This window comes from Lathyrus oleraceus, chromosome 5, assembly GCF_024323335.1.
Source record: "Lathyrus oleraceus cultivar Zhongwan6 chromosome 5, CAAS_Psat_ZW6_1.0, whole genome shotgun sequence".
NCBI classification, from domain to species: Eukaryota; Viridiplantae; Streptophyta; class Magnoliopsida; order Fabales; family Fabaceae; genus Lathyrus; species Lathyrus oleraceus.
In genome coordinates, this window is record NC_066583.1 from 272,900,413 (window position 1) to 272,925,920 (window position 25,508).

The 25,508-nt window shown below is 40.0% G+C and overlaps 1 non-coding gene across 1 annotated transcript; it reads left to right on the plus strand.

The window, feature by feature from the left end:
• The first annotated feature begins 23,424 nt into the window (after nt 1-23,424).
• On the plus strand, nt 23,425-23,536 carry LOC127090007 (small nucleolar RNA snoR143). Its single transcript, XR_007791551.1, has one exon. It is a non-coding gene; the product is annotated as a small nucleolar RNA snoR143 (small nucleolar RNA).
• Nucleotides 23,537-25,508: the final 1,972 nt, after the last annotated feature.

Sequence of the window (25,508 nt, forward strand, 5' to 3'; positions counted from 1 at the left end):
CCAGATGATATGGAGAAAACAACGTTCATTACACCGTGGGGTACCTTTTGTTACAAGGTGATGCCATTCGGTCTCAAGAATGCCGGTGCTACTTATCAGAGAGCAATGGTGACTTTGTTTCATGATATGATTCATCATGAAATTGAATGCTATGTTGATGACATGATAGCAAAGTCCCAAACAGAAGAGGGGCATTTGGTAGATCTGGCCAAGTTGTTTGACCGGTTGAGACAGTTCAGACTGAGGTTGAATCCGAACAAGTGCACGTTCGGAGTGCGGTCCGGTAAATTGCTGGGGTTCATTGTGAGTGAGAAAGGAATCGAGGTTGATCCTGCAAAAGTAAAAGCGATAAGAGAAATGCCTGAACCGAAAACAGAGAAGGAGGTTCGTGGTTTCTTAGGTAGATTGAACTACATTTCACGGTTCATATCTCATCTAACAGCCACGTGCGAACCGATTTTCAAGTTGTTAAAGAAAGATCAAACGGTCAGGTGGAATGGTGATTGCCAAGCGGCATTTGAAAAAATAAAAGAATATTTGCAGGAGCCTCCGATTTTGATGCCTCCTGTGGAGGGAAGACCGTTAATTCTGTACCTGACCGTCCTCGAGGGGTCTATGGGGTGTGTATTGGGGCAGCATGACGAGTCTGGTCGAAAAGAGCATGCCATATACTACCTTAGCAAAAAGTTTACCGACTGTGAAACAAGATATTCACTGCTCGAGAAAACTTGCTGTGCTTTGGTCTGGGCTGCTCGCCGACTAAGGCAGTACATGCTGGTTCATACCACTTTATTGATTTCCAAGATGGATCCAATCAAGTACATTTTTGAGAAGCCAGCATTGACCGGACGGGTTGCGAGATGGCAAATGATTTTGACTGAATATGATATACAGTATACCTCTCAGAAGGCAATCAAGGGGAGTGTATTGTCTGATTATCTCGCTCAGCAACCTATTGATGACTATCAACCGATGAAGTTTGAATTCCCTGATGAGGACATCATGTTTCTCAAATCGAAAGATTGCGAGGAACCAATCCCGGAGGAGGGGCCTGACCCTGAATCCGAATGGATTTTGATGTTTGATGGGGCCGTTAACGTGAATGGAAGCGGTGTGGGTGCTGTTTTGGTTACGCTGAAGGGATCCCACATTCCTTTTGCTGCCCGACTGACATTTGAGTGCACCAACAACGTAGCTGAATATGAAGCTTGCATATTGGGGATTGAGGAGGCGATTGATTTGAGGATCAAGAACCTTGTCATATATGGAGATTCAGCTCTGGTGATAAATCAGGTTAACGGGAAATGGTATACGCATCAATCTCATTTGGTTCCGTATCGAGATTATACGAGGAGATTGTTGACGTTTTTCACCAAGGTGAAGTTGCATCATGTGCCCAGAGAGGAGAATCCTTTGGCAGATGCTTTGGCTACTCTGGCTGCCTTGATTAAGGTGCAGAGGTGGAATCAGTTCCCCAGTGTTGAAGTAGGTCGTCTGGATAGACCGGCTTATGTGTTTGCTGTTGATACAGCGCCTGATGATGAGAAGCTGTGGTATTATGATATCAAGCGCTATCTTGAGACTCAAGAGTATCCTAAGGGAGCGTCGAAAAAGGATCGAAAGACTCTGCGGAGGTTAGCTATGGTGTTTTACCTGAATAAGGATGGGGTTTTGTACAAGAGGAATTTTGATTGGGTCTTGCTCAGATGTGTTGATGATAGAGAAGCAAGCCAGTTGATGAAAGAGGTTCATGAGGGATCGTTCGGTACCCATGCCAGTGGGAATGCGATGGTAAAGAAGCTGTTGAGAGCAGGTTATTATTGGATGACAATGGAGGCCCAATGTTTCAATTTCGTGCGGAAGTGTCATAAATGCCAGATTTATGCTGACAAAGTGCACGTGCCTCCAAATCCGTTGAGCTTAATGTCGTCTCCGTGGCCGTTTGCTATGTGGGGCATTGATATGATCGGGAAGATTGAACCTACAGCTTCGAATAGGCACAGATTCATATTAGTGGCTATTGACTACTTCACCAAGTGGGTTGAAGCAGCCTCTTATACAAATGTGACAAAGCAGGTCGTTGCCAGGTTTCTAAAGAGAGACATCATTTGTAGATATGGGGTTCCTGAAAGAATCATTACTGATAATGGTTCTAATTTGAACAATAAGATGATGGCAGAACTGTGCCAGGAATTCAAGATTGAGCATCACTATTCTTCTCCTTATCGTCCGAAGATGAATGGGGCGGTTGAGGCAGCCAACAAGAATATAAAGAAGATTGTGCAGAAAATGGTGGTAACCTATAAAGACTGGCATGAGATGTTGCCGTTTGCACTGCATGGGTATCGCACGTCGGTGCGTACATCTACTGGGGCAACTCCTTTCTCATTGGTATATGGAATGGAGGCTGTATTGCCTGTTGAGGTTCAGATTCCCTCTTTGAGAGTCCTGATGGACGTGAAATTGCAAGAGGCTGAATGGGTAAGGACTCGGTATGAAGAGTTAAGCCTGATTGAAGAAAAGAGGCTAGCAGCCATCTGTCATGGGCAGTTGTACCAGCAGAGGATGAAACGGGCTTTTGACAAGAAGGTGCGACCTCGGGTATATCACGTGGGTGATATGGTGTTGAAAAGGATCCTTCCTCCTCAAAACGATCGTAGGGGCAAATGGACACCGAATTATGAAGGTCCATTCGTGGTCAAGAAGGTTTTCTCTGACGGGGCCTTGTTGTTAACGACCATGGATGGCGAGGATTTTCCATCCCCTGTGAATGCAGACGCAGTTAAAAAATACTTCGTATAAAGAGACCCGCTGGACGAAAAGAATAAAATAGTCCAGGCAAAAATGGGCATCCCGGCAAACCAAGAAACAGAAAAAAGGTTCGGGCAAAAATTAGGGAAAAAATGAAAAATGTACACCCGGCAAGTCGAAAACCTGAAAAGGCGACTTGGGCAAAAAAGGGTATCCTGGTGGACTGAAAACCCGAAAGGGCGGTCCAGGCAAAAGAGGGATTGAAACGAACAACTGCGTCCAGCATGATCGTTTGCGCTTTGGTTAAAGCATCATGGATAATACCCGGTAGGGATCAGTTGGAATCGTCCTGTTCAGAAGGCAGAAAGCACGGAGAGTCTGAGGACATATGGGGTGTAACCGAGTTGGAACTCGATGAGATCATGGGTTTCACATTGCCATTAGGATAGATTTTTCCTTTTTTGCGCAATTACCTCTTTTCAGGAATTGCTTCCTTTGTATTGCTCATTTGAGCCACACTTTTCTAATCAATAAAATGCATATTCAGTCAAATAATTTTGTTTTTGTCTTTCATTACCGCTTTGATTGCAAAAACATCCAGATATTTTTGATAAAGAATGTTGCATTTTAAGACATACAGGTTCCTTCCAATGCATGTTTATAAGACGGAAAGCTTGAAATCTTATTTGGAAGGTTGAGTGACCCAAGTGTTGAAATCTTGACACGTCTGGGGCACGGTTTTATCTAACGATCTGTTTTGCAGGAACTGTTAGGTATTTGCATTCACTTGCAGGTTGTGGTGTGGAAGCTTTGTAGTAGATCCCCAGAGAGTTCGCTCAGGAACAAATGAATATGAAAGAATGACGAAGACGTTGAGACGTACGACGATCCTTGATATTAATCAAGAAGACTCTTCAAAGTCGGAAGACTTGAAAGTTTGTAGAAACCCAGAGGAGGACGGTAGGAAGAGACGACCCTTGAAATTAATCAAGAAGACTCTTCAAAGTCGGAAAATTGAAATTTCTGTATAAATCTGAGGAGTACGTTTCTCGTCGAGCGCGGAGCGATTGGGAATACAAGATGATGGAGCAGAAAAGGTCCAGACGAGTCTGGGAGTTCTCAAAAGTGGAAAGCTGATACGAGATTGGGAGGTGGATACCATGGTTCGACGAGTCGACGGGTGTTCTGAACCAACTTTTCTCATTTCCCAGCGTGGTCCCCAAGCAGAAGTAGAGGACCAAACTCCCCAGCAGATTCCAGATCTGTGATTTCCCCAGCCGAGTCAGGATGGTTATCCCCGGCAGGTTTACAACGGTGTTTCCTCAGCAGCCAGGCCAGAAGGTTGCTACTCCCCGAGTGGAGCGGGTTTCAATGAAATATATCTCCAGCAGTGTTCATCCTACCAGTGGATTGGATGAGTTTCCGTAGCGGACGGATTTTTGCATCCCCAGCTGAGTTGATTCTACCTATGGATTGCATGGGTTGTCCCCAGCGGCGTAGCATTCGTTTTCCCTAGCAGGGTCAGGATGGTTATCCCCAGCAGGTGTCAGATCGATGCTTCCCCAGTTGCCAGGCCTGGAGGTGGCTGTTTCCCAGCAGAGTATCTGTGAGCATTTCCCCAGTGAAGTCGTCAGGTATCTGTGAGGGTTTCCCAAAGCGGGTTCGGGATTGATATCCCCAGCAAGTCGAAGATTGTTGTATCCCCACAGAGTGTTGGTGGTTCTTATCCCCAGCAGTTTCCCGAGCGGATTGGGTGCAAAGGAGGTGTTTCCCCAGCAAGGGTTACCTTTTCCCGGCAGCAGTATTATTCCCCAGCAGGGTGGAATCGGAGTATTGACGAGTTCCTCAGCAGAGTGTCTCGTGCTCCTCAGAAGAGTCCCTTGAGGGGGATGCTTTTTATGCATTCATCATGTAGAGTAAGCATAGCATATTGCATAGAAAAAATAATAAATCGCGTAGCATTTCCATAATTATGGAGCATTACGCAGAAAAAGATCATGCATCATTGTTGCAAGCATAGAGCTAGTCTCAAGCCGTGGTTACCGTTTGAGAGGTGGTTGTGCCAGAAAGCGAAGATGTTACTCTGTGGAGTTTAGCATCATGACGTCAGATCAACAATGTTCCCCAGTAGTGCGATATTGGAGGAAATGTTTCCGTCGGACAGAGATGGAAATAAAATCAGAGGACGTTACGCGATCAGAGCGATTCAAGCCGTGGTTACCGCTTGAGGATTGGTTTTATCAGACAGTGAAGGTGTTACTCCGAGGAGTCTAGCATCATGGTTTTAATCAAGGATATTCCCCAGTGGTACGATACTGAAGGGTAAGTTTCTGTCGAGCAGAAATGGGAATGTTAATCAAGAAAGTTCCGGGGTTCAAGAAAAACAAGAAAGAAGATAATCCCCAGCTAAACGCGAAGTGTTTGTCTGCCAGGGTTGAATAGAGAGCAGTCGGCTCAGGGCGTGTCATCCTCAGCATGGGTCGTTGTGGCATTCCGGCCAGTTTCCGATTTCCAGATCGAAGAGGTTCTCAACAGTCAGGACGAAGAACTTGTGGCACTCCGGCCAGTTTCCGATTTCCAGATCGAAGAGGTTCTCAATAGTCAGGACGAAGAACTTGTGGCATTCTGGCCAGTTTCCGATTTCCAGATCGAAGAGGTTCTCAACAGTCAGGACGAAGAACTTGTGGCAATCCGGCCAGTTTCCGATTTCCAGATCGAAGAGGTTCTCAACAGTCAGGATGAAGAACTTGTGGCATTCCGGCCAGTTTCCGATTTCCAGATCGAAGAGGTTCTCAACAGTCAGGACGAAGAACTTGTGGCATTCCGGCCAGTTTCCGATTTCCAGATCGAAGAGGTTCTTAACAGTCAGGACGAAGAACTTGTGGCACTCCGGCCAGTTTCCGATTTCCAGATCGAAGAGGTTCTCAACAGTCAGGACGAAGAACTTGTGGCACTCCGGCCAGTTCTGATTTCCAGATCGAAGAAGCTCACGATGATTAGATCGATGCAGCTTGCGGTAATCCGGCCAGTTTCCCGGTATCCAGACCGAAGCGGTATCCAGACCGAAGTGGTATCCAGACCGAAGAGGTGTTCAGACCAAAGTGGTGTTCAGGCCAAGAAAATGAAAAAAGAAGAGAAAATTTCGGGGTTCAGGAAAATAAAAAAGGATTATCCGAAAAATTCCGGGGTTCAAGAAAATGAAAAAGGAGAGGGAATAGTAATCCCGAGCGAGTGGTGTTCAGGCCATGGGTTATCCCTGTGTTACCATTTATTTTGGTATCCAGGTCGACAGTGTTGTTTTGGTATCCAGGTCGACGTTTATGTTTTGGGGTTCAAGCCGAGTTTCTCCGTACCAGACGGATTTTTCTTTGAGATTGCTTCTTCGCCGATTCTGACAGGCGTTGTTAATTATTTTCCCATCAGAGTGCAAATTGTTCGTCTGTTCTTGGTATTCAATCACTCTTCATCCTGATCATCTGAAAGCCGAGGCTATTCATATCGACAGGTTCATAGTGGATTGAATAGGGGCAGCTGTAACACCTCAAAATTTGCCCTCCTCTCTTGGGACTAGCATAACATATTACATATCATTTTAGGTCATTAGGCATTGCATATTGCATATCATGTGGTTACATGGTGCAAGTCATTCTCCAAGTCTTGGTCAGAAGATGAGGAAGTCAAAGTGCAAGCTAGGGTTTTATTGGACTGGTCAGCAATCATCTGAGGATGTGGAGGTCCAAATTAGGGTTTGTGATTCTCAAGGAGATTGGTCTTCATCTTGTTTGAAAGGATACATCATCATCATGGTTTGTCATCATCAAGTGTTGGAGCATAGTCCTTGAGATTAGGGTTTTGACCACTGGTCAACCCTAATCAGTTGCATTGGGCCAATCAGGGCATAATCAGGAGATGGGGTCTATGATGGATATGGGGATCATTCTATGATTGTATGGAGATTATTGAGGTTAGGGTTTCACCCTTGAGCCATTTCATCAGGAGATTGGAGCTCAGTTGGATCAATGCATTGCCAAATTCATCTGTCAGTTGAAAAAGTCAACTGTGGTCAACTGTGCATGATTTAATGGATTTGGAGGTGGGATTGAGTTGGATACACTTCATTCATGTTGAAACAAGTGTTATTTGATATTTCAAAGCTTAAGAATGAAGGAAATCAAGTCAGAACAGAAATGGCCAAAAATAGAAAGTGACTTGTAATAGAAGTTTCCAAAAATGGAAAGTTTTTGACCTCAAAATTACATGTCCAAGGAAGCTTCAAATGGAAATTTGTTCAACATGAAAGTTGTAGATCTTGTTCTCACCTTTCCAAAAAGTCCAAGAACTTGAAAATCCCATGTATGGTTGGCAAGTTATGGTCCAGTCAATTTCAAAAATGACCCATAATCAGAGGGGCATAACTTCCACATGGAGTTTCCAAATGGGATGATCTTTTTATGCACAAACTCCATTTGACATGTATTTTCATGGTGCATAATTGGAATTCATCAAAAGTGGTCAATGCAAAAAGTCAAATTTCAAGTGTACACTTAAAAAACCAGGGGCAAAATGGTCCAACTTGTGAAATAATGGGAATTTTGGAATGGGGATTTTTGCAACACCTCACAAATGCTATTTGGAAATGGTTTGAATCATCATAACATGCCAAGGCCTCATGGTTGAACAATTCACTTTTGAAATGAACTTGAAAATGCATAAACTTGCCATAGCATAGTGAAATTCAAAAAATACATGGCCAATCAACATGGGACAAGTTGCAACAGCTCATGACAGATGTTTAGAGCATGTGTGAGCTGTCAATACAGCTGTCATTGGCCTGTGGTGAAATGGCATTTTTGCCCTTACTTTGAAAATGACACATTTGCTAATCTCATTGCATTTGGTTAATTAAGTGATTAAGGCTTGATTAAGCTGAAGTATATATTCCTAATCATAACCAACTTCTAACAGAATCACAATTCACCAAAAATTGCAAAAATTTTCCCTCCAATTCTCAAGAAAGTTCAAGAACATTCAAGAGCAAAATTGGATCAAACTCTTCCAATTCTTCATCAAATTCGAAATTTCTTTTTGCTGCTTCTTCCTTGGATCTCCTTCTTCAACTGTTTTGGTAGTTTGGATCCAAAGAGCATCAAATTCTCCACTGTCCAAATTATGCTCATCAATGGCATTTGGAGATTTCTTCCACTAGAAGCGAATTTGAGCCAAGCTACAAGTTGCATTCACCTTCTTATATCTTCTACTTGATCTGTTTTTGGAATTTGCGCATCAAAACATCACGAATCACGGCTGTCATCAAACAAAGGTGCGAATTCGAATCTCATGGTTTTGTAAATTGTTATATGCATTGTGTAGATCGTTCATCGTAGGTTAGCGTGAACCTTGTGGTTTATGAAATGATTAAGTATTAAGAGAGATATCTTGATTTCAAGTTTTGTGTTCATTCCTTTCCAAGCTCGATTGGTGATGTACAGTGGAAATTAATAAAAATCGTTAGCATATTAGTGATGTGCGTTAGGAGACGAAGAGAATGGTATAGGATTTGCGCGTTTTGGTTGAGATTTGAGCGGAACCGCATTTGAAGAAGAAGAACACGTTAACGGCGCGGGGAAGACGATTTGCTGGAGCTGTTTTCTCTGTTTGATCCGTCACGTGGCCTGGAAATTTTGAAAAGTTGTTTCCCTCCATTACAAACCAATTACACACCGCCACGCAGTAAATGAGACGCTGAGTTGGACCGGCTGGCTGGATAATTACGGGATTGCCATTACTTCTAATTAATTAAATATAACATCTAAATAATTATTTCATTTAATTAACCAAACATTAAAAAATTCATAGAAAATTATTGGAAGGTCAAAAAAATATGAGGATTTTTTCTATAGTTTCCATTTTTCCTGTAGAATTTTATGAGCATGATTTCCAAAATTGTGCATGGTGAAAAGTTGACTTTGCCTAGGGATGTTTGACTTGTGTGTATTTTTGACATGTTCTACCATTTTCAATGTGAAATACTCATACCTTAAAAGAAATTCTTGAAGTTTTTTGTGGTGATTCTAGACATGTTGATGGTGATTTACATATAAATTTTGTGATTTTTGGATACCTGTGGAGTGAGATATGATTTTTTGAACTTAGGTGTGACAATTTGTGTCACACCTAACTAGGGCAACTTCATGAAATTATTTGCCTGGCCTATGATTGTTGGAATGGATTGAAATTTTGCATGAATGATTATGGATATGTTGAGATGTTAGGTGAATTTGTCTGGATTTTTATGTGGCATTTTCAATTTAATTGATATTTTTCATCTCTGTTGGTTAATTGTGCAAGCTTGTATGACACATGTTTGTATATCTTGTGTGAAATTCTCATATGGCTTTGGATGAGTGTGAAATTTGGTATGCTGGTTGTAGACACATTGTAGGACATCCCTGTTTTGGTCCCATTCATTTCTTAACTGTTTTCATTGACTTATGAATTTTTGAAGTGAATGCTTGTGTTGATGCTATGAATTGGCTTGAATAATTGTGTCTGTATTTCTTGATTTTCATTGCCCTAGTTCCTTTTGTCCAATTGAGCTGAAAATTGACATGATATACCTTGAATAGGTCTTGTTTAGGTGTGAATTATTTGAGGATTTTTGGAATTATTTTGGTATGCTTTTGATGGAATTCATTCTGTTTGGACATTGGATGTTCCATTTGACCTAGTTTGTGATGTTTTGGTCATGAAATGAATATGGTGAATGATATGAGTATGGGATCAATTGCATTTGCTTTCTATTTGCATTAATTTGGTTTTGGTTGAGAATTGTTTGCTGTTTAGAATTTTTTCTCCCTTTTGGACCCTAGGCTTGGCCTAGTGGTCCAGTTTCTCACATTTGGTTTGACTTTTCAGGATGAAATGCACAATGCTTAAGGAGAATGCTTCAAGTCAATTAAATTGAGATTGTTTGGTGTTGAGAACTAATTTGACTTTGTTTTGTAGGTTGTGAAGCTTGAGCTTGAGCTTATAGCTTGCACTTATGTGCATTAACCTGTGTTGCTTAATCTGTATAGTCTGACTGATTAACATTTGCTGTTTATTGTTGTTTGTCTGAGTACTGATGATACTTGATTGATTTCAGGTACATTTAGTCGCTTATAGTTCTTTAAGAACTTGCTTGCTGCTGCTTGGTTTTTAACCCACTTGAGGTAGGACTTCTATTCTTCATGTAGTCTGGAAGACCCGGCCTGTTACTTGGCCGGGCAACTGTCTGAAGTCCTCCTTAAGAGGCGATGTTTGTGGTTGTTTACATTTGTGCCCAAGCAGGTGAAGACCTCTATGAGGCAATTGGTGGATCAAAGGGATATGCAATCTATCCCCCACTATTCTGTGAGTCGTCCCTCTGCTCACACGGCTGTGTGTTGATGCATTGGGACACAAACCCAAGATCCTGTGCTGTTGCACAATCGAGTCAGAGTCTTTGAGCGTAGAAGGGTCCCTCCATTCTGGACCCACGCTCCTTTGTCTGAAGCTCTCCCTGGTCAGGGATAAGAGCTGTGAGGTCTCATCCTCACTTCACCATTTCATCTGCTTCACCTTAGCCTCGTAATGGCAAGGTTAAGAGCGAATAATACCCATGTACAGATGACTTGCTTCGGCAGTCAAACCCATTGTTTGAGCCTCACTTGACTGGTTATAGTGTGTGCTATGTGAATATTTGCTTGAAATGCTTGTTTTGATCTGTATGCTTGTATGCTTGCTTTCTTCCTGGATAGGATTAGCTTGCAGTTGTGCAAGTAGGTAGAAACCTGAACATAGGGTAATGATGCATGACAACACTAGGCTCGAGTCCAGCTCCCTGGTAGTGTGTCTTCCCTCGGTTTCTGGCTAGATTTTCTTTCCCTTGAGGGGGAACTACATCGCCCTGATCCTTGTTCCAGACGAGGTATGTAGGCAGAAGGTCGTGCGAGACCTCTCCGGGCATTTTTTTTTCTTTTTGTGTGTGTTTACTTGTCATCTAATTGCGTGTTTTGGTTCGGATGCTGACGTAAGTCCAGTGATTGGCTGTCGGGCTCCACGTTTGCCCTTGTGAGTGTGTTTTGGTTCGGATGCTGACGTAAGTCCAATGATTGGCTGTTGGGCTCCACGTTTGCCCTTGTGAGTGTGTTTTGGTTCGGATGCTGACGTAAGTCCAATGATTGGCTGTTGGGCTCCATGTTTGCCATCTGTTTGTGTGTTTTGTGTTGTTTGGCGTGCGTAAGCCGAACTACAGTGGCTCTGATTCTTGTTCCAGACAAGATATGTAGGCATAGGATGCGACGTCCTATCGAGCTCCCTTCTGTTAACCCCACCTGCGTTCCCTGTGTGTGTGTGTGATGTTTAGCAACCTATTCTTTATTTTAGAACGTGGATCCCGTCGAGTACGACGGACGTGAGGGGTGCTAATACCTTCCCCTTGCGTAACCGACTCCCTTACCCTTTCTCTTTGGTCGCGAGACCATTTCCTTTCCAGGTTTCTCTGAGCGTTTCCTTTCCCTATTTTGGGATAAATAACGCGCAGTGGCGGCTCTGTGTTGTGTTTTTATTCGAGCCTCGCCGGTTGTTTTTTCGCAGGATGCGACAACCTGTAATAGCTTTCCAGAAATCAACAGCAGAAAAAATGTCCGGAGGGGATCCGGGTCCAGATACCGGGAGTTTCAGAATACTCCCCAGTTCTGCAACCGATAACTCATGATCTTCATCAAACATGCGGAAAGTAATTTGCCCATAAAACTCCAACTCCGACCCTGCCCACCTTCTCCGCATCTTGAACTCAACCGTACTAAAAAATTCAAGGGTTATCCGAGCGAATGTCGGTGCCTCAAATTGCATGTATTCCAACATACCAATGTTATGGAACATGCGGTGCACCTCTTCTTTCAAACCTAACTCATCCAGGGTGGCATCACACGTATATTTGGTCGGAATAAGCTTACGTTTGGCTAGAATGACATACCTTTTTTGATGCTCCGGTTGGTCAAACAAAATGCCATGATTGTTTGTAGAGCGTCTAACCCGTTGTTTTGGTCGAGAAGACGTGGCTACCTCCTTCTCCTTGCTTGCACGCTTTGGAGGCATAATGTACCTGACAAAAATTTCTCAAAATCCAACGAAAAGGTTAGTGAAAACTGCAACCGTCACTATGTAGAGGACGGCGAGGGGAACACTTTTTGTGAAGGTGAGTGGATGTGGAAGTAAGTGGAGCTAGGAGAAAATTGAAGCTTAGTTTGATGGAAGTTAGGTTAACAATGGAGGAAGAGGTAGAAAGAGGTTTCCAAAATCAGAAAAAGGGGGAATGAGTGGTGTGGAAGAGATATAATAGCAAGTGGGGCCCACTATTGAAAATACCCAAAATCAAAAATTTTGAAATTTTTACCCGTTACAAACAACACGGCCGTGTTCCTGCACACGGACACCCGTGTTAATTTTCTGTTTTAATTAACACGGCTGTGTGTCAGCACACGGGTACCCATGTTAACTCACTATTTTAATTAACACGACCGTGTTCCTGCACACGGGCACCCGTGTTAATTTTCTATTTTAATTAACACGGCCGTGTGTCAGCACACGGGTGGCCGTGTGGATGCCCCTGTTTTTCACATTTTCTGAATTCGGAAATGCTTCTTTGGTCTGGCATCCTGTCACTGCGACGTGATTATGATTATGGTAGCCTTTCTCCTTACCTGCAACAACATTTCACACCCATACAGAAAAGAAACGAAAAAAACAAAATAAGTTAGCAATCGAACACGTGGGTTGCCTCCCACGAAGCGCTTCGTTTAACATCGCATGGCTCGACGGTTGCCCACCTCATTAGGCGAGGCGCATATGGTCAATCAAACCCGGTTGTTGGCCTCTGTAATATGGCTTCAGCCTCTGGCCATTCACCTTGAATATATCTCCATTGTCTTGGTTCTTAATATCTATTGCTCCGTGTGGAAAAACCTTATGCACGACAAATGGCCCGGACCATCTAGACTTTAATTTCCCAGGAAACAACTTGAGCCGCGAATTGAATAACAATACCAGTTGTCCTTCCCAGAAATCTTTCCTGATGATTCTCTGATCATGCCACTTCCGTGTTTGCTCCTTGTACATCTTCGCATTCTCATATGCCTGATTACGAAATTCTTCTAACTCGTGAAGTTGAAGAATTCGGGATTCACCGGCTTTTGTAAGATCACAATTTAAGAACTTGGATGCCCAAAAGGCTTTGTGCTCCAATTCCAAAGGAAGATGACAAGCCTTACCATAAATCAGTTGATATGGAGACATGCCAATTGGTGTTTTGAAAGCGGTTCGGTACGCCCATAGCGCGTCATCCAATTTGATTGCCCAATCTTTCCGTGAAGCACTGACTGTTTTTTCCAAAATCTTTTTAATTTGCTGATTAGACACTTCAACTTGCCCACTCGTCTGGGGATGATATGGTGTGGCAATCTTGTGCTTCACATTATATTTCTTTAATAAGTTCTCCATGAGCTTATTCAAGAAATGTGTTCCTTCATCACTGATAAGTGCTCGAGGCACACCAAACCTGGAGAAGATATTTTGTTTAAGGAAGCTTACCACTGCTCTAGCGTCATTAGAGGGGAGAGCTACGGCTTCCACCCATTTGGAGACGTAGTCCACAGCCACCAGAATATAATTTTTCCCAAATGAGGGTGGAAATGGTCCCATAAAGTCTATTTCCCAAACATTAAATAATTCCACTTCAAGCATGCCCTTTTGAGGCATCTGATTCTTTCTAGAGATATTTCCTGTCTGTTGGCATCTGTCACATTCCTTCACCACGACTTGGGCATCTTTAAACAACGTGGGCCAGTACAACCCGGATTGGAGGACTTTTGCGGCTGTCCTGTCTCCACTAAAGTGTCCCCCATAATCTGAGTCATGACAAGCTTTTAAGACTTCATTTTGTTCTTCCTCAGGGACACATCGACGAATTAGTCCGTCTACCCCTTTCTTATACAAGAATGGTTCGTCCCACAAATAAAACCTGCAATCATGAAGAAACTTTTTCTTTTTGTTATAATCAAAGTCATCAGGAATTATACCACCTACCAGGTAGTTTGCATAGTCTGCAAACCAAGGAACACCCACCACCGCGAGGATTCTTTCATCTATAAACTCGTCCTTTATGGGATGTTCTTCTTCCATTTCTTCAATCGGAGACATTCGAGACAGATGGTCAATAACGGTGTTTTCACACCCCTTTTTGTCTCGAATTTCAAGGTCAAATTCTTGCAACAACAAGATCCATCTGAGCAGTCTTGGCTTCGAGTCCTGTTTAGAAAAAAGATATTTCAATGCAGCATGGTCAGTATAAACAATTACCTTTGTTCCCAACAAGTATTGCTGAAATTTGTCAAAGGCATAAACCACCGCCAGTAACTCCTTTTATGTGGTTGCATAATTCATCTGGGCTGGATTCAACACATGGCTAGCATAGTAGATGACGTGGAGGCGTTTGTCTTTTCTTTGTCCCAAGACTGCCCCTACTGTTATATCGCTCGCATCGCACATTATCTCAAAGGGTAGAGACCAGTCAGGCGAGATCACTATAGGAGCGGACACCAATTTATTTTTCAGAATCTCGAAGGCTTCGTTGCACTTTTTGTCAAACAGAAACGGAGTATCCTTCACAAGCAGGCTAGTCAAAGGTTTTGCGATCTTGGAGAAATCTTTGATGAACCTACGATAGAATCCCGCATGTCCCAAGAAACTCCGTATACCTTTCTCGTTCACAGGGTGAGGTAGATTGGCGATCACTTCCACTTTTGCCTTGTCAACTTCTATCCCCTGATGGGAAATTTTATGACCTAGTACTATCCCTTCTCTCACCATGAAGTGACACTTTTCCCAATTCAGAATTAGATTGGTTTGTTAACACCTTTCTAGCACAAGTGACAGATTATACAAACAATTTTCGAAGGAAGATCCAAAAAAACCGAAAAATCATCCATAAACACTTCCATGTGCTGTTCAAGCATATCGGAAAATATGGATGTCATGCACCTCTGAAATGTTGCAGGTGCGTTGCATAACCCAAATGGCATCCTTCTATAAGCAAAGATTCCGTATGGCCATGTGAATGCTGTTTTTTCTTGATCCTCAGGTGCCACCGCAATTTGGTTGTACCCTGAGTACCCATCCAGAAAACAGTAGAAATCATGACCTGTCAATCTTTCCAACATCTGATCGATAAAAGGTAAAGGAAAATGGTCCTTCCTTGTAGCAGTGTTTAGTCTTCTATAGTCTATGCAAACTCTCCATCCTGTAACAGTACGGGTGGGGATCAACTCATTTTTCTCATTTTTTATCACAGTTGTCCCTCCCTTCTTTGGTACCACATGGACTGGGCTCACCCACGAACTGTCAGATATTGGGTAAATTAACCCCGCATCTAAAAGTTTCACAACCTCCTTGCGAACAACTTCTTTCATAGCCGGATTCAATCTTCTTTGAGGTTGGACGACCGGTTTCTGATCATCCTCCATCAAAATCTTATGCATACATATTGTCGGGTTGATTCCTTTCAAATCGTCCATCGCCCACCCAATAGCACCCTTGTATTTCTTGAGGACTTTGATTAGCTCTTCTTCTTGGGTCTCTCTCAAACCTGAATTGATGATTGCTGGACATTTTTCCTCATTGTCAAGAAAAACATATTTGAGATGTTCTGGCAATTGTTTCAACTCGATCCCCTTTTTGATAACCTGTTTTGATTCTGAAGATGTTTCAGGTCGAAGCTCCTCCCACCGTTGCGGTCGGGAACGAACCCAAGGCGGTTGTTCTTTTAACATTGCTACCACTTTGGATTCTTTCTCATCAATTCCTTCAGTATCCTCAACAATAAATAAACTCAAAACTCTCTCCAAAGGAAGCCTGGGTGTTGTAATCTGCATAGATTGAGCAAAAACAGTATCTAACACTTCAATACTTTTACTCGCCCCTTCGTCTTCCTTGAATTTCATAGTATCCCTCACATCAATTTTGAGCTTTTCATCATAAACTTTGAGGGTCATGGTTCCTTCCTTAATATCTATCATGCATCTTCCGCTTTCCAGGAAAGGTCTTCCCAGTATGAGAGGAATCTCCTCATCTTCCGGCATCTCGAGTATCACAAAATCCACCGGGAATACAAATTTATCAATCTTTACCAGAATATTTGTTGCTATACCATAGGGTCTCTTCATAGAATGATCCGCAAATTGCAGTGTCATGCGAGTATCCTGCACCTCCCCTAACTCAAGTTTTTTGTAAATTGAGAGGGGCATTAGACTCACACTTGCTCCCAAATCGATCAGTGCCTTTTTGAAGGATCTATCTCCAATGCTACAAGGAATAGTTACTGCACCTCTATCTTTTTTCTTCATCGGAATTTTTAGGCCCTGCAAAATAGCACTACAGGTTTCAGTTAGCATGACTGGCTCGCTGTCGATCAACCTTTTCTTTGATATGATGTCTTTCATGAATTTGGCGTAGATTGGCATCTGTTCCAGAGCTTCAGCAAAAGGTATGTTGATCTCGAGCTTCTTGAATAATTCTAAGAATTTCTCAAAAAAAAATTCATTGAGATCTTTCTTCTTTGTTCTTGTCGGAAAAGGAAGAATGATCTTTGGTTTTTGTTTCTCCTGCTGGCTTGTCGGCTTGACTACCACTTCTTCAGTTTGTTTTGGCTCTTCTCTAATCTCCAAGTCAACTTCCAACAATCCCTCTTCTTCAACCTGTTCGTCAACTTGTGGTTCCTTAGCCTTTCCTTTTCTGGTGACCACAGCTTTAATGTGATTTTGATCACGGGGATTAACGATTGTCCCACTAGGAAGTGTGCCAGGTGCATGAGAGTTTGAAGCTAACTGTTAGGCAATTTGACCCATCTGAATTTCAAGATTTTTGATGGATGTTGTAGTGTTTTTCTGATTATTTCGAGTCTCCTCTTGGAATTGGATGTTGTGAGCTGCCATTTTTTCAATTGCGATCTCCCAATCTGCCTTCTTAGGTACCTGTTGTTGCTGCTGCTGATATTGATTTTGATATTGACCCTGTGCCTGCTGTTGCACGTTCCCTCTTTGATCTTTCCATGCAAAGTTGGGATGATTTTTCCACCCCGGATTGTATGTGTTTGAATAGGGATTGTTCTGCTTCAAAAATTTTATATCTTCGATCTGTTGCGGTGTTGCAAAACAATGAACAGTATTGTGTGGTCCATTGCAAATGTCACACACTTCACTCGGTGCCTGTTGCACTTGAGCCACTTTCTGAGCACCTATGTTTAGTGCTTTCAACCTTTTCTCTACCTCTGCAGCAACAGCTTCTTCAATTTTCACCTGTTTATTTTTTCAAGCTTCAAGTCAATAACTGCCGATTTGCTTGATACCCTATCATATAACTCTAAATGCTCGTTCGAGGCAATAACTTCAATTATCTTCTTCATACCGGTGGCTGTTGCAAAGTTGGCTGAGCCACCAGCTGCTGAATCCAGGATTTGTCTTGTTTGAATTCGAAGACCATTGACAAACATTTGCATTTGTTCAGTTTCATCCATGTTGTGAGTAGGACAAGCCACTAGGATCCTCTTGAATCGTTTGTAGGCATCTCCTAATGACTCACCCTCCTTCTGCTTGAAGTTTAGGATCTCATATCTTTTCCGCAATGACACAGATGCGGGAAAATACTCCTGCAAGAATGTTGTTTCCATGTGCTCCCATGTAGTGATACTACCAGCAGGTAAGGAATAGAACCACTCTTCAGCCTCATCTGCTAAAGTGAATGGGAACATACGAAGTCGGACTGCTTCTTCGCTATGTCCTGGAATTTTCAATGTTGTACTCATGGTTAAAAATCTTTGCAGATGCTTGTTGGCATCTTCATTCACTCTTCCAGAGAAGGACCTTCTTTCAAGTTGATTAATGGTGCTGGGATGCAGCTGGAATTGTTCCACAGTAACTGGTTGGTTGACAATTGTCATACGACCACCCGGGGTGTTGGTTCCACCATAGTCACCGAGGAGTCTCTCTGGTGGTGGTGGATTAGCAGCCATGATTTCAGGAACTGTTTCCGTGTCTGAATCTGAATTCTCTGAGTGCACTGAAACAACTTCTTCCTCCGCTTTATCTGCTAATTCCAGTTTCTTTCTCTTAGCTTGTTTGAGTCTAGCGCGAAGAGTTCTTTCTGGATCTGCGTCAAAAGGAAAATCTGCTGAGGCCTTACCTCGCATAAACAAGTTAGACAAAGATTAGAATTGAATAACAAAATTGTCACGGATAAAATTTTGGTTGACAAGCAACAAAATTTCGATAGAATAGAAATTAAAATATGTAGTTTGGCAATCCCCGGCAGCGGTGCCAAAAACTTGATCGGAAAAATAGCAAGTGTACTATTTTTACCGATGTAGTAATAAGGAGTTTTATTTCCAAGTATCGATCTCAAGGATTGCGTAGGAATTACTTATTTTAATTTGATTCTATCAGAACAAAAAGACAATGGTTTGGTTGTTTTGGAATTTATAATCGTAAACACAAAAATAGTAAAAACAATTGATTTAGATAAAAGATGCTAGGGTGAGTGGTTGAAGTAACCGGTTATGAATTCAGTCCCGATTTCTTTAATACATATGAAACATTCAATCACCTAACCTCTGGTATGTTCTTACTTAAGTCCTTAAGGAAGAAACTATTAAACTACCAATTCTCACTCAAATGTCCATTCAATTAATCATTGGTTTTAATCATACAAAATATCAAGGTTTACGGTGATTTACGAAAGTTACTAGTCCTAGATGATGCATTCATAAACCCAATTGTGTGAAAACCCTACCAATCACAATCCTGTTATTGGAAGTCATAGATCAATTTGTATTTGTCCGATACAAAAGCATAATAACATCACACAATTGAATTGAAATACGTAACATAGTAATTAAGAAATCATAGGTTCAAATTCATAACATGTGATAACATCAGGACCACCCCCCTAGCATCAGGGGGTTTAGCCTCTCATAGTACTTAAAGAACTCATAAAGTAAAGACTAGACATTACAATGAACTAGGAGAGTTTGATCTTCAATGGTTGATACCCTTGAATCTCGCCGTCTTCAAATCCGTCGTATTCGCTATCTTCTCCAATGCAATACGTTCGTTCGTCTGTAAAAAGGGTGTCTTCTTCTTTCTCTTCCAAGCCTTCTTATAGCTTCAGATGACTCTCTTCCAAGCTAAAGGTCCAAACTACCCTTAATGAGCAGAATCGGTTCACACAACAAAAATTAGGTTTTCCAAGCTGCGTTCAATCAACACGGCCGTGTGGTGGCACACGGGTGGCCGTGTTGTTCTTCAACATTAATTATTTTCAGCATAAGTTACAGTGGCAACAACACGGGCCGTGTCTCTACACACGGGTGCCCGTGTTAATGCACTGTTTTAATCAACACGGCCGTGTGGTGGCACACGGGTGGCCGTGTTGATCTCTGTTTTCTGCTCCCTCTCTGCTCTGCTTGATCAACAACACGGGCAGTGTTGTGGCACACGGGTGCCCGTGTTGTCCTGCTGTTTTCTCATATTTTTGTCCTTCAGAGTGTCCAGAACTTCACCATTCTTGCTTTTAAACCTGTAACAATAACACTACCAAACGAAGCATAAACGAGATCTTTTTGACATAAACTCGTAATCAAATGCAATGCAATACCAAACCAACAAAACATGCTAATTGACTCAAATGCAACTAAAAACAACCATAAATCTTACCAAGGTGATGAAAATATGTCGGATTAGCGGCGGGAATTCAATGGAAATGGTGACCGATCAATAGCCCTGTCAGCATCCACATTCTACATGAGCATTCTTTTTTGGAAATATTAACAACATATTTTTCTCCATTTAGTGATATATGCCTAACCTCGTAGTCATATTCACCTGCACGCCTGTAATATTCAACATTCAGCATAGGCATTTAATAAAGTAAAAGGATAACAAATTAATCATTACCTCACAATCAAATGGTTTGTTTTCTGTGATTCCCTTTCCATCCTCTTTTTGATGTTTGGTAATATTATGTCTTCATATTTGCCAATCTTTTGCCTATTTGATTCTCATCTTTGTATTATATACACTCTAATTTCTTCAAGCATTGTCACAATTGGCTTGACTCTAGTAGTTACAAAGACATAATTGAATGCCTCAGATATATTGTTGACCAAAGTACCACAACCTGCACTTGTCTTGAACATTGATTTGCTCTAGAATCTTGGTGGAATTTTGATGAGATGTTTGAATGCCTTTTTATTGACTCCCTTAATTTTAAGCATTATTTTCTCCCAAGCATTCACATGACTTGCAGTTGCAGCCCTCCATATCAATTCCTTCAGTTTTAGGCCAGGGAACTTCTTCCTGATGTTGCTATATAAATGCCCGACACAAAACCTTTGGTCAACATTACCAAGTAACTCCTTAATAACTGGTAACAAACCCTGCAATCAGAAATTTTCAAGGTGTTAAAACATTTGGTGATATATATGAAATATGTAAAATTCAAAGTTAGAGTTAACCTTTTATTGATCACTTATGAAGGTATAGGTTTTGCACAATCTGACTCTTCCAAAATCAGTTGTCAATAATTCTAAAAACTACCTCCATGAATCTTTAGTCTCACCCTTCAAAACTGCATACGCAGTTGGAAGCATTTGGTCATTTGGATCCCTCCCAGTGGCAGCTAGTATTTGTCCACCATTGTATCCCTTTAAGAAATACCCATCCAATCCTATAATAGGTATGTATTTGAAAAAACTTTCCTTGCAAGCTTTGAGGCATATATACATTCTTTGGAATTGAGGATTCATTTGCCTCTCAGGGTGTTCACTATTTTCCTATTCTCCTTGAAATTGTTGACTTGTGATTTTAACAGTTGATCCTAGAGTTTCCCTTAACAGTTCATGTCCATAATCATGGATTCTTCTATATCTCTACATAAATGAACCATCCACAATGTCAACATAAAGTGTCTTTGCTCTATATGTTAGTGTCTTGTTGATGTCTACATTCCATTTTTCATGTGTCTTCTCCATAATATCACTCAACTTCAAATCCGAGTTCTCTCTAACATTGATTTGAATCTTTTTGCCTAACCACTTGGAATTTAGGAACCTAATCTTATAATCCTTGCTACATGTATGTTTGTTCACTATTGTCCTCAATTGCCAAGTTTCTCGCCCTTTTATATTTGCACAGTGTGCCTCATATGGACAACCATCCTTGCACTTCACTCTCATCCTCCTTTTTTCATTTAAATTTCAAGTTTCCTCCTGAACGTATATCATATGTTCTTATAGCCTTCTTAAAGTCATAATTTGTAGCAAAATAAGTCCCTACTTCCCATTTGTAGTCTTCCATTTTCTTTGGAAGCTTGAAGGTTACAAAGGCATCCTTTATAATCTCACCATCATCACTAGCATACTCATGAGGTAGTTCATCCCTATTATACTCTTCAATGTCACTTAATCCTCTTATGTTTGGCTCTAAGACCTCACCTTCATTCACAACATCAATTAAACCAATCCCTTGACTTGATTCTTCCATATTTCCCTTGCCATTTCCCTTGCCTTTTGTTTTTCCCTTTGCCTTGCCATTTGCCTTACATTTGTCTTACCCTTTGCCTTGCCATTTGCCTTACCTTTTGTACTCACTTCCTCATCATCAACTACTATCTCTCCATTAATTCCTATATCATTTTCCGAGTCTTCAAAATTCACATTCAAATCACTGTCTTCACTACCCTCTACCTCCACCTCCACTTCTGTCTGACTAACATTAACTCTATCAACTTCTGACTGGTTACAATTTCATCCCGCATTGTCAAAATTTATCCCTTCTTCACCCATACTCTCCTCAATGTCACATTTTGTCCATTATTCACCCATATTCTCCTCAATGTCACATTTTGTCCATTCATCACCCACATTCTCCTTAATGTCACATTTTGTCCCTTCACCACCCACATTATCCCCAATGTCACAGTTTGTCCCCTCGTCATCCACATGTGTCCCCACATTTGTACTCTCTTGCACCACAGTGGTCCCCTCATCAGTTTCATTAACTCCAAAACCAACTCCCACATTTGTACTATCTTGCACCGCAGTGGTCCCCAGATCAGTTTCATTAACTCCAAACTCAACCCGCACATCCACATAACTTCATCATCTAATACTAATGAAAGAATTGGTTCATTAATAATGTCAAGTTGTAAAACAGGATGAGTAACATATAAATGATATTCCCTAGTCATTACTGCAATTGTTTGCATTCTCTCAGTTCCCTTGTCATCCTCTAACTGAACAATATCACAAGCATTCATTTCATCGTAATACCAAAATTTATCTACAGTTGGATAACCTAAATTTTTTAACATACCTAAAATTTCAAAGTAACTCCAATAATCTGGATCAACATCACAAATGGTCTCTAACCCTTGATACCCTAACTTTGTGAAGTTAGCAAACTACCTAGAAAATTCACCAGAATGATGAACAACACACTTAAACATCTTCTCAGTTACCTGTTCAACCTACATAAGATAACATAAGTACTAAGGAAGATGACCAAAAAAAAGTTCACGTGTTTAGTAGGTTACAAGTGAGAAACCCTACCTTAGTCATAATTAGAGAAACATTGTTACCGTCGTCAATGACGTTGGTCTGTGGAATAGGATGATGTTATCCTCTTCAATGCAATTTACCTTATTACGAGAGATATCTTCGTTTGCCCTAATATTTAAGCTTCATGCCTTTCTTATTTAACTTCAATTATTTACGGCATAATATTTTTTAACCATTTTTTAGGAATGTTAAATTCCACGTCATACGTAGATAGTTCATTCTAACATTTTTTAAACGTTTATAAAAACTAATGAAAATGATTAGATACTTTAACCAAATTGAATTGAAATTAAAAGACCACTATATAATATATTTTTTTTGTAAAGAAAGCAAAGTGAAATATCTCATAAAATCAACGGATTAAATAATGCATTAACCATAGTTTTCAAAATAGTTTGCACAAATATCGATATATAATTTAATTGTATAATATATATTAAAATTATATTAGGAAACGTGAAACCCTAGAAATGGCCGGTGCTCTATTCTATATAATCGTGGGTTAGATTGTATCGTGACTGCCTTCCACTATTCTGTTGAAGGTTAAATTGTAAAGGGCGATGATTATAATGAGAGAGGCCTTTAGTAGGAAATACCCATTTCAATCTCGAGATCAAAACTATCAATATCAAAAAAAGAAGAAAAAAAAAACAAATATAGGTCAGAATTTGAAGGTGCCGCCACCTCTTTTCATCCAAGGGGTTTGCCTTTGGTATCTCAGATTCTGCCGCTTCTTCTTGCCCCTCTTCTTCTTCCTGTCCCTTCAAATTGATTTGGGTTTTTTTTCCTACTGTGATAGATCTTTCAAAATTTACACTTGATATGAGCCCCGTAATTAAATTTGTTTTTTCTTTTAGATCTCTAGTTTTTTTTTTGCACTGATTTAATTTTGGACGGGAAACAGTTGCATGTTGTTTTCTCGTTGAAGAATCAATGCGGACATTAAAAGCTTGATTGTAGCTACTGCTTGTTTCTGATTAACATTTTTTCAGAAATTTGTTGGATTAGTTGCGATTGAGCAGCGGCCAGACAACCGTAGGGATGGAATCCACAGATGCTGAGTTTATCTCATCATTCTACTAATTCCATCTCACATTTTCTTATGTTCAACTGTTAGTTAAATTTAATTGTTCAATTTTATGTAATTTTTGGAAACCTAAATTTTAGAGTCAATTTACTTTATTTTCACTATTTTTATTCTTTTAGTTTGATGAAAAAAGTGCTTCTAATATTAATCAATATTAAGGACGCATTGATCCTAAAAGTTGGTTAGACTGTGATTATCGAAACAGAGAGATTGCATGAATATCTAGATTTTAACATTCAACTATGCAAAACTAACTAGTTCAAAGGAGATACGACAGCATAGTGATTAATTTTACGACCAAGGTTGAGAACATGACTTATAAAAGAGTATAAATTTCTACATTTTTATAAGCAAAATAATCTATTATAATGAATCTAATGTCAACCTTTTGAAAAAATCAGAATGTTCTTTGAGGTTACATAGACAGAGTTCCAACATTCTAAATTTCCCTTTGGCAGAGTTGGGATTTTCTGAATAATTCCTTTTGCTTTTAGTTCTTTGAAAGTTTGGATCACTACTATCAATAGCCTTCATTTTTTACATGACGTGATATATCTAACTATGTTTGGTATTAACGATCTTAAACATGATGGTGATCATATTGAGCCACTTGCTTTCATAGAACTCATTCACTTCAGATCTCATTGAATTTATCAAGCATCATAATCAACATGGCTTTGGTTTTTAAAAGCTTGACACAAACCAAAAAGTTTTAGAAGATGGTTTTGAAAAAGATGAAATTTGAAAAGAAATTTTAGTGTTATACGACCTTAATACTTAATACTTTGAGAACAAATATATTTTACATTTTTGATCGTATAAAAATAAATAAATAGTAGAGCACATAAGTGGGTTTTTAGTAGTGGTTTTTGTTTGTTTCTCGGAGAAGTTCTTTACCTTTTGACAATTTGCATTAGTTAAGTTCTCACTTTTTTTATTTATTTTTTTAAACTTTCTTCCTAATGATGTTTATATTTTTGTTTTGTTTTGTTTTCATTGTGATAATCAAAATGTCTAACATACTTGTCGATGACATAAACCAAAATCATGACATAGAACCAAAATTGTGATGAGCTTTTGTCCAAATTTAAATACTTCTGTACCACAATAAATGATTCAATTTACTATTAGGGATGTATTAAAATTTGTAAAAGTAATATAAATTAAAAGATAAAATTAAAAAAGATTCAATGAAAATTAAAATAGATCATTTGGTATTATTGAATAATGTAGAGAGAATAGTAAAGTTGAATAAAATCAATTAAAAAATTTAGATTAATAAGGACCTTAAATTGGCATCCCATGAATTTAAATTGGTATCTTTAATCGGGGTGTACACGAGTTGGGTTAGATCGGATTTGGTCTAATCCGTTATCCAATCCGTTCAAACTTGAATGAATTTGGTCCATCATCTAATCTACAAATTTATTGTCAAAATCGATCTGAACTGATTCATTCATTAGAGGATTAGGTTGGATTGAGTTTGCGGATTGTGTTTCAAATAAATATTATATTTTTTATGATTCTTTTGTCGGTTAAAAAAATATAACATAACTCAATACAATTATATATATTTATAACACTCAAATTTAATGGAACACATAATATAATATCTAATAAAATTCATCAACACGCCAAAACACTTTATAATAGTATAAAATTTAATAAAAGACGTTATTTTCTTAAAATACATAAGTTGAAAATGATATAAAAGAAAATAAGAAACAATATTAATCTTAGAATTACGCAAACTCATTAATCTAGTAATATTATTGGTGAAAAATAATTTTTTTTTTTAAAAATTATGGTTATTAGTGAGATGTTAATATTATATATTTTTTTAGAATAATAAGAAATTATTAAAGTCGCATAAATGAGTTGTGTCAACGGATCAACGTAAAAGAATGAGTTCGGGTAATTTATGTGTTGAGTTGGTTTAGGTCAGTAGGTTCGTGAGTCGATCTGCATCCATGAACATCTCTA